A 10430-nucleotide genomic window follows, 5' to 3' on the forward strand; every position below is an offset into this window, starting at 1 on the left:
CACATGCACTCATATGTATGCAGCGCAGTGCTGCCACAGTGGCGCTAGTGTGACCATTAACATCAACTGTGTAATCATCAGCGAGGGAGCCTCAGGCAACCTGTAGATAGAGAAACTGAACTCTGCTGAACTCACAACACCAGGTGCAAGGTTGAAAAACCGCATTATTCAGCTGTAGCACGCCTTTTTCCAAAAATACGCTATTTAAATGCCTTATGTAAACATACAACTGTTTGAAAATAACGTATATAAACTAGAATCCAAAAATTATTCAACATTTTAACCTTTTTATATGTGTCAATGATTGAATCTATCCACAAAAATGCAGTTTCAGAACTTTTCTTTTATTATTTCATTTTTTTTATTAAATTTTCAGAGTAAGAGCACAGTATTTTGATGATACAAGTTAAATTTAAATCAGTAATTATATGAAAAAATGCATTTTTACAAGAATTTTTTTCATATTAAAAAATGATATTTGATCAAATTATGATAATATGACTCTCAAAATGAAATCAGTTTATTATGTTGACATTGATACTTTTATTTGGAAACATTTTTGCATATTGTTCCAGTGTCTTTCTTTATGATAATAAATTGAATTGGTTTGATATTATGGTTATATCCAAATTTCCCCCTTACTCCCTAATTACTAAAAACCTATAGTTTTTTGTTTGTTTTACAGAAACTATCCAAAGACAATGCATTGTGGTCTGTATTTGTGACCACACTGGGTTCATTGCATAGACTACTAAGAATCAATTTTGGAATTATAAATTCAAACAGCACTACAAAATAGCTAATGTGCTTCATAGTGCACTAATTAGTAAATAGTGAAGGAATTCAGACACAACCTCTCCAGTGTGCATAGTTGGTTCAAGCTAGCAAACACGAGGATGGTTGGTATGGATGATTGGAGGGGCTTGGTTCCTAGTGGTGACCCCTAAAGGGAGCAAAGAAGGAGTAATGTACAAAATGACTAGATTTAATTTGAATATTTAAAAGCCTTTGTGAAATCATTGTTTGTGCATGCACTTTTTTACCAAATTTTCTGAAATGACGTCTAGATTTTTTGTAAAAACAGCTAGTGAATGAAATTGGGTTAAAGGGAGGGCAACAGGTGCACAACTTGACATTTGATGCTATTGTAAATTGTTCTCTGTAAATAAAGTAGTATCGGGGTGCTAATATCAGTTATCTGCTGGTCAATTCTTTGTCAACACTAACAAAAGTAATAAATAAGAAGATGGTGGGGAAAACAAACCAAACCCAAAGTTTGCAAACTCCCAAGTTTGTGATTTCGTAACAACCACACCCAGTCAACGTTTGGAAATAACATGACAGGTTGTAAGACCTCTGATTCACTATAATACCCCGGGGATTGAACTTTCCCAGCGCAAGGGGTTCCGGCTGACATTTGAAACCACACTTTTATTCTGCTTTTATAAACATTTTTAGATATTTATCCTTCTCGTTTAGTCTTGCCTGGAGATAGACTAATGTTTTGAAAGGTCTGAGGATCCCCCAGTCGCCCATACGCTATACTTGTTTTGATCAGTGTTCATTCCACATTTTTCATTATTATTTTATCTTTTTATCAGCAGAGTTTTAAAGAATGATCACCTCTTTTCATTTATGCTGATTTTCAAATATCTGCTGGTAGAGACGGTTACCATGGTTTGACACTTGTTGCCAACCATCTCCTTAAGAGTCCAGTTTTAGCCCTGAGGCTCAGGATGATCGTAGAAACGCCACCAGACTGATCTCATTAACTGGTGTTACGTAAACCCACAGTACTGCCTCAGAATCAGTTTTACATGGATTATCCTGTCTGAGTGTTTGGTACAATAAGTTAACCAACAAATAAGTAATATATATGTCAGCATGAAAGCTACCCTCCCCAACACAACACAGCAGCAGAGGTTCTCTGGCTATAATTAGTGACGATGGTGTGGCATGCTAATTTTAACATTCTGGGGTTCTGTGTGAAGCTCAGTTGGACTAGTTTCCATTCTCTGGTCAGTAATCTAAACCTTTTAACTATGACACGATCGCACTCCCCTCCCCACTGTGTAGGTATTGAAGGAATGAATGATCTGATTGCAGCAACAAACAAAAAAGAGAAGGAAAGTCAGAAATATGCTACAGCAAACGTCCTAAAAGGACCGTTTAACACAGTTAGTTCTGTTTATGTTACTCCTCACTGTGTTGTGTCAAATGACTCTTTCAGTGACTTTGGAATACTTCACTTTGAGGTTGTGATTGGAGGTTGTAATTGGTCCTCTTTTGATCGATGAACTCCCAAAATAAAAAAAAAATATGCTGCAACATACCATCAATAAATTATTGTGCGTTGAAATGTAATCCTCTGAACTTTGACTCTTGAGAGACCTGTCAGGGATCTGCTGAGCCTTGTTCTTGGCAGTTTATTTCTTTTGGAGAAATATCCTGACTGCTAGATTTATCACAGTAATCAGAAAGTGTTTGGATCTAGTGTCACACAGCGTTTTTACCTGTCTTGACTCTGCAGTTTTGCATGGAACAAAAACAAGAGCATGCACAGCCTCACTGTCTGTTAATATTGCTGAGAAAGAGTGCTTTACCTGCTAATATTCATATTGTTAATGACTTTTGTTCTGAGCTTCTGGTAGCCTTGGTTACTACATATTATTAAGTTTTTATTATATAACTCAAAAAATGGTAAAATAGTTCAAGTAAAGCATTTTATTTGTGTAAATGTATTTATTTTGGATTCATTGAAACCTTTAATGTTCTAATAAAACCTTTTACTCAAGAGGATTTTGGACCTTAATTCTAAGATGTCTTCTCATTCATTAGATCATTTTTGTTTTTGTTTGTGAATGATTTAATATTACGTTCGGTTGTGTTATGTTACAGTTGTTTCACATTTATGGTTTGATTAAAAAAAATACTATTATGGTATTTATTCACTGCAGTGTAAATTGTTGTTTCGGTTGGCTTTTCTGCTTTGGGGAGTCTCATCTGGACGGGGAACTCATAATTTTAGCATGAGGGTCGTCCAGGGAATAGCAGGGAAAACAACCCACCTTAACAATGGCAGCTCAGGATAGAAGGGCATTTTTCTGCTGTGTTTTGTGGTCAGAATGGGACTTTGGGATAATGGGTGCAATAAAATATCTTTCCAGCAGTTTTACACTAAGGATGAGCAATATCACTGCTCTGCATCAGGTTGCAGTGGGTAACAAGTGGGTCCTCAGACCTCCACATAGGTTTTTTTTTTTTTAAACATGTTTTATTGACACCCACCAAGGCTTGGTCAATAATTAACTGTGTCTTGCCTGTGTATAAACCTGGGCTTAAATAGCACTCTATTAATATTGACTCTGCTGTGTTAAGCAAACTTAGAGGCATGCACTTAAATACTGGACTGCCTTGAAAACTTGTTGATATGCAATGATTGGAAGAAGAGAATCATGCGGAAGGGGTGGGGGTGTGGGGGTATTATTGCATTTTAAGCATAACAACATCATGTCATTAACATGGTGATAGTTTCCAAAAATACTTCTGGAAGATAACAGTTTTAATATTATAAGGATTTTTCTCTTTGTATTTTTGTACATTAGTCATAGAAACTGATCCGATGTTTTGTTGTAACTCTGAACACTCTTTGGAACATTTCAGTTTGTTACACAGTAACCCAAAGCTGTTCCATATACTTCAGACTTTCACTCAGCTGTTTTGCCCTGATAGTGCTGACCTATATGAACATATATGGTTTTGTATTCCATGATACTTTTTTTTCTATTTTGGTTGTTCGGTTTTCATTATTTTAGCTCATACATAGCTAAATAATTTTGACTTGATGTGGAGTTACTTTGGCTATCTAAAAAATAATTATTAAATTACACAAGCAAATATGAAACTTTTAGCAAAAAAATGTATGAAAACATTTTTGAAGCACGTTTTTCTACTGAGCTAGTAGTTTAGGTAGTGAAAAAATAACATTTGGTGTAACGCTCACCTGTTTATATCGATTCAAAAGTTTGAAGAACCATTTTAGTAGCAAAGTGAAACACTTTTAGACGCCACTCTTCTTTTTGACTAACCAATGATCATTTTTTACATTTTATTACGACCATAGATCTGTTCTCACTTTTTGTTCTGCACTTTTTGTGGGCTGTTCCCAGCTGTGGCTCAGATCTCGGCATGGAGCTTTTATCTGAGCACAGCAGCCTTTCTTTTAACAGAGGGATTTTTCTGTCTGACTGCTGAATCCTAATGAGACAAATTGAAGCTATCATTCTATTAACTTCTCATGGGTCTTGTGTGTCTCCTCCTGCCACACTTTATAGCTTCGTGTTGGGCGGAATTTTCACCAGAATGGAATGTTTACATTAAAAATCAAACTAAATCTATTGTAAATCTCTTTATATGTTATATACTTAACTTGAGAGGCACTTGGAGCTGATGCCTGGCTACTCTAATTAAAACCGAGTATAAATAGCACAATATTTTAGATTTAAAAAAGCCAGCAGTTGGATTTATAGCTAATTTGTCCTCTTTTCACCAACGTTCTTGCTACTGTTTACTTTATAAAGGCAGTTAATCACCAAATTAAAGACCCACTCCAATGTGGTGGTTTTTTTTTTAAATTTTCTTGTAGCATTTTTCTCCTAATTGAAGAAAATAATTTAAGATTAAAACTCAGTTGCTGATCATGCATTTATTCAAAGTGTTTTAGATCAGGAGCAGATGAAAACTAGATTTTCGAAACAGCTTAGACTTAAGATGCAGCTACTGCCATGGGCTGGAAAACAAATCTTGCTTTCTCTTCGACAATTCTAAATCCTTTACTTGCAGATAAATAGATGCAATAACGTCTTCCTTAAAGCCATCTGGCTTGAAACTATATGACTTTATACCTCCGAAATTGCTGGTCGTTTTTTTTTTTTTGCCATGCTAATGTTAGCTTGTCACTAGTTGGAGAGAAAGTGAACAAAGGCTTGCTGGGAAATGAGCAAGGCTAACGTCCCCGCCCCAACACAAAGGCGAATATCTAATGAGTTGCTTCTGCTCTACTGAAAATATGTCTTAAAAATAACTCAGGCTTTCTGATTTTAGCTTAAAACTGCATAATCCTAATCAAAAGACCACTGAAAAGAAAAAATATTTAGTTGAAGTGGGACTTTAAGTCATATTTATCTTGGAATATTGGGCTCAGTTTTGTTTTGCCCACTTTGTTTCTCAGATTACGGCTGTTCCATTAAAATTTTAATATAGTCTGTTTCAATCCCTTGTTGGCACCAAAGTCTGGTCCTAATACTACTCTTCTAGACTCCTGGTTCGGATTGTGTAATTAAATGTTGGGTTTTAAGTTAGGGTAATGATTCTACTGGTGATGGACACATGTAGCCTTTATAGATAAATTGAAGTCAGGAAAATCAAATTTTTACCAATGTCTGTGTAAGTAATGATTACAAAAGCAGTGTATTTGTGGCTTAAAGTGGCCTGAGGTAGACGCTTGGGAGGTCAACACCTTAAGAAACATGCAGAGTAGATGCAGTTCATATACCTTTTCAATAAATCTGACACATGAAGCATTCAGGTACCATCAAAGCTGGCGGGCTAATTCTGGATGTGAAAAAAAGCAACCAACACAGTTGATTTGAGTGTGTGTGTTTGGCCCCTTATCTTTTTGGTAAATCTGTGTAATGAATCATTAACACTAACCAAACTTCAGAAAGAAGTTTAATTGTGGTCAGGTCAAAATATCACCTCCTCTGGTATTTACTGCACACTTGTGACTTTGTTTTGGCGGCAGAAAATCAATCTATAAGTGGTTTAACCTGTTGAAGCACCTGAACCTGATATTTCAGAGTCCCTCTTGAGTGACACGTGAGATCTAAACTTTAAACAGTTTCATGCATTTTAGAAGATGTATTTTTAATTAGGAAATTATTCTAAATTGTCTTTATGAAAATGCTTACAATTTGTTAACATCTTCACTTCCAAACAAAAGCTTATAATCATTTTTTAAGTTTTTTTTTTTTTTCAAATAGAAATATTTAAAACTTTAAAAGGAACTACTGAGAGAGAAGCAATGTACCGGTAAACACAATGATAAAAAGATTAAAATAATGAATAACTTGTTAAAATAAACACAATCTTAGCCTGTTATCTGTGGTGTTTTGTATGTTTTAGCATTCTTTCAGGCTGCATTCTTTGTCAGACATGTAGAATGTCAGGTCGGTTATGTGCATTTGTTGGTAAATTTGCAACTTTATAGTCTTTTTGTGTGTGTGCTACTGAGCACTTTTTATAGATTTTTATGATCTGCAATGAACACCCTCCAAAAGCATTATAAATGTTACTATTGACTGTTTTTTCCGTGGAGCCACAAACTTTTAAACTTTTAATAAGAAGAAAGGGAGACCTTTGTCTCCTCGGTCTGTTGTAGATTAGTTGTTTAACAGAGTTTATGCAATAGGTGCTGAGTTTCAAATGTTGCAGGAAGCTTACTTTCCACACAAATGCAGCTGCAGTGCTGGGTATCAATTCACGTATTCTTGTTTTTTCTCATTATTGCATTGTTTGTTTCGCCTTAACCGTAATATTGTGTCCCAAAACCGAATTGAAAACATTTTGTTTTTCACGTCTTACATGCAGAAGAAACAGCCCTGCAGGATTTTATTTTCTCTGTCTGATTGTGGATGTAGTGCCGGCCTGCAGTCGGAAGCGAGGGTGCCCGTGGCCGTGACGCCCAATGGCTCTGCTGGCGATCACCTTGTGAGAGATTTCCCACACTTGTACGAAAAGCCAAAAGCCCCTGTGAGATCTAACAGCCACCCTTTGTGCTCCACCTCAGAGCAAGATGATTCTGAACTTAGACATTAAATATTAAGAGTGGTGTGTCTTGGCTGGCCACAGTTTTTCCACTGGCACCAGAGACACGGTGGTTAGGATGTCAGAAACTCATTATGCCTCCATACGGGCCGTGTTGCCAGGGTATTTCCTCAACTAAAATAAGAGAAAGACACTTTCTAGACTCGTTGAGTTCAATCATCTCTGAAATTTTTCACTAAGAAGACAAATGTTCTTTCTAGATCCTGTAAAATCAAATTAAGTATATATAAAACATTAAAACTGTGAAGAATACAAAGATGTTTTTATTCTAGACTTGACCAATATTGTTTATGGGGCAACTTTTTGATTTTCCAGCCGGTGCAGATGTCTAAAAATCTGGCTCTGATTTATATCAGATTTTCTTTACACTCTCAATAAATATTGCTTTAGGTCAACAAATGCTTTAAGCTGTTCTGCTTATCTGTTAATGCAGAGCAGTTCCAGTGCAATTTAAGGTGCCTAAAATTTGCTTTGTAAAAAAAAAAAAAACAAACAAAAAAAAAACACTTTTTTGCCATCACATTATGTCAATAGGTCTTTTAAGTTCTCTGTTATGAAACAAGAAATGATGGATGGATGCATCTTGACACTAGGTGTCAAAGGACAGGGCTTCCTTGTGAGGTATGTTAAAGCTTTTAAAAATTTGAAGCACCTTTGACTTTGGGTTGTACCTCTTATAGCTCGGATGTTTCAGTGTCCTGTCTGTTTTTTTTTTTTTTGCTTTGTTCCATTGAGTCATTTGCTGTTTTCTGGACTGACTTGCAGGACTGGAATAAACTAGCAGCATCGTAGCATCCGAGTTCCTTCTGTATCCTGTCATTGTTTGGACTTTCTTCTCACTATGTAAACTCAGTTTAGTTATTTAAAAAAAAAACATAAAGAAATCCAGCATTGCAAAACTAATTAAATCTCCAGCCTGTAATTTAGTTGTATAACCTTTATCTTATATCTCTTAGATTACTTTAATATATTCAATCTTATTTTTCTTTCCTTTCCTCTGTTTTAACTTTGTGTTGCGTTCCTGTGGTGGGGCTGAATTGTCAAATCAAAGGTCACGTTTGCTTTCACTCCCCGCACACAGTGGAAGTGTTGGGCCGCCGACAAGTTAAGACTAGAGAAGCTAAACATAAAAGCTATTAAATACCTTCACCATCAGCTCATCTGTAGCTGCTTGACAAAACGTTTGACATTGTTTGCCTTGTTTTGATCTGGGTTATTGCCTCATAGTTGTTGCTCCGTCATGTTACAGAGTTTGGCAAGAGGGGACTTTTTTTTTCTCAAACGTGCCTAATTAGACTTTGTCAGCAGGAATGCTGACGTTCATACCATCTCGACAAGCTTGAACCTGCTCGGAGATGAAAAATAAAAGTGTGACTCCACAGATTTTCTCTTTCCTTTGCCTTCAGCACCGTTAGCAAAATTGTGTTGAATGAGGCCTAAAGGGTGTATACAGTGTTTTTGTAAGGGTGTGTTACTGATATGTGTTCTTTTAAAATAGGGGGTTTAATATTTATTCATGATTCCACCTAAATGCTTTCAGATTTTCTTGTGTGTGTGTATTTTTCAAATGTCTTCTAAAGCCTAGAACAGCTTTGCTATTTCATAATTCCTCTGTTTTCCCAGACTGTGTGATTTTGCTCAACTAATCAGCAGACCTCCCAAATCCTTAATTAGACTTCATAGCAAATCTCCTTAAGTAATAATAACTGAGGGTCTAGGCTTAATTTAACCCAACAACACATCGTCATAAGTGTTGTTTAAAATGGAAAGTTGAAACAGAAAAGGGAATTTGCATTACAAGGACAGACGGGGCAGTATGGATGAGCTCCGACACAACAGAGGAATTTTGTAAAGCCTGAGCGGACCCGGAGGTTGTTTTTGTATGCAGTGCTGATTGTTTTGAAAGTCTTCTCAGTTTACAAAAAAATCGTGTTTGGTTTCCACATTCTTATTCTCAATTGTTCCTTTGTTTTGTGAATATCTGGGTCCCTCTGGACTCAGACTGTTGGTGAACTCTTATTGATGATCAAATGCCTTTTTTTTGTCTCAATATGACTAGCAGCTTCACTTCTACATATTGCTATTTTCAAATGAGGTTCATTAGATTGAAAGTGGACCCTGGACCACCTGTGGCTTCTCAATGCAAAAAAACAAAAAAGTGGCCTAAATCTGTGAGAATATCGTTTATCCTCTTTTGTCGGTCTCTCCCAGTGGCGTCTAGAAGTGATAGCTGGGCTTCTCCTGATATTTGGGTCTTGTGTGTTGTTGGGTGGGGTTGAGACAAACTTGTAGCTGCTTGATTGCAAAATCAGATTTGGATGTCAGAAACCTAAACATGTTGGTGAGGGATTTTTTTTTGGGTGTGTCAGTGTTGCTGAGGATGGTCTCAGGTCTTCTGCTGGTTTGGGTCTGGTATTTGTCCACATAGTAAGAGAACATACATTGTCTTTTTATTTATTTATTTTTTGCAGTAATAAGTAAAGTTGCCATTTTAAGTCTTTGCTGGTACCTATTTGTGCAGAGTGATGGATCAAACCTCAGTTCTATCATTTGTCTGTTGAAGTTGGGTCCCTGCAATGGAGTGACCTCTCACATATACTCTGATAAATATCTATGATTAACTTTATTAAATCATCCATTGACCAATATGAAAATCTAAACCTTTGCAGAGCATGGTGGAAGTTTAAATAGTTGTTTTAACTCTAAGCATTAAGTGGGAGCATCCAGATTACTTGAATAGAAATCTGCGTTCAGAATAGTAGCAGTACTGCCCGAAACTTCCATCATATATCCACACGTCTGCACATTCCTTCCCCAAGACTATAAACCTCGCATCAACCCCCAAACCATCCCTGATTTTAAAGTAAAGAAGTGAACCATAGATGTATTACCCAATGAGTTGCAAAACCTGTTTATTTAGCCAATCTTAATATCTAATGGATGCTTGTAGGTCAGAAGTAATAATCCTTTGCAAAATCCTATTTTTTTCTTTAAATTTGTTTTTTTGCCTCTTATTTTCTTTGTCTAATTTGTTTCTTCAAAGTTAATTGTTGTTGCTCCTTAAATTGTACACATTATTTTGTAGCAGTGCAACTCAATTTGCTGATAGTTAAAGTGATGTCGCAGTGCCCATGAGTGTTTGCATGCGATGTTAACCTGGCTTCTTCCTGTTACCTCAGCCTGTCTTTCCTGCAAAGCAGACAGAAATGTTTTTTTTTTTGCTGTTTGTTATTAATGTGTTTTCATGCTTTTACATGAATATGTATATGCATGCATGAGTGTTTTCTTTTATTCAGCGGAAAACATGCGGTTACTTTTAGACTAAACTGAAGGTGTTTGTTGTTTTTTCTAGTCTTTTTTTATATTGTTTACACACAAACATACCTATTTCATTTGGATAGCTGCTTATTTGCTCTCCTCTGCAAATAATAACCTTCCATTGCTTGCTGATGTCCCTCCTTTTGCTATGGGAAGTTTTCTAATCCTATGATTCAAGTGCTCCGCTAAACTCAGAGCTTAAGTGAACTTAACTTAGCTGCATGGTT

The 10430-nt window shown here is 36.2% G+C and overlaps 1 protein-coding gene across 5 annotated transcripts in view; it reads left to right on the forward strand.

Moving 5' to 3' along the window:
- The window catches only part of nfat5b (nuclear factor of activated T cells 5b), a 33471-nt gene that overhangs the window by 795 nt on the left and 22246 nt on the right, over window positions 1-10430 (forward strand). The gene's annotated exons all lie outside the window — the stretch shown is intronic.

This window comes from Oryzias melastigma, linkage group LG3 (genome assembly GCF_002922805.2).
Source record: "Oryzias melastigma strain HK-1 linkage group LG3, ASM292280v2, whole genome shotgun sequence".
NCBI classification, from domain to species: Eukaryota; Metazoa; Chordata; class Actinopteri; order Beloniformes; family Adrianichthyidae; genus Oryzias; species Oryzias melastigma.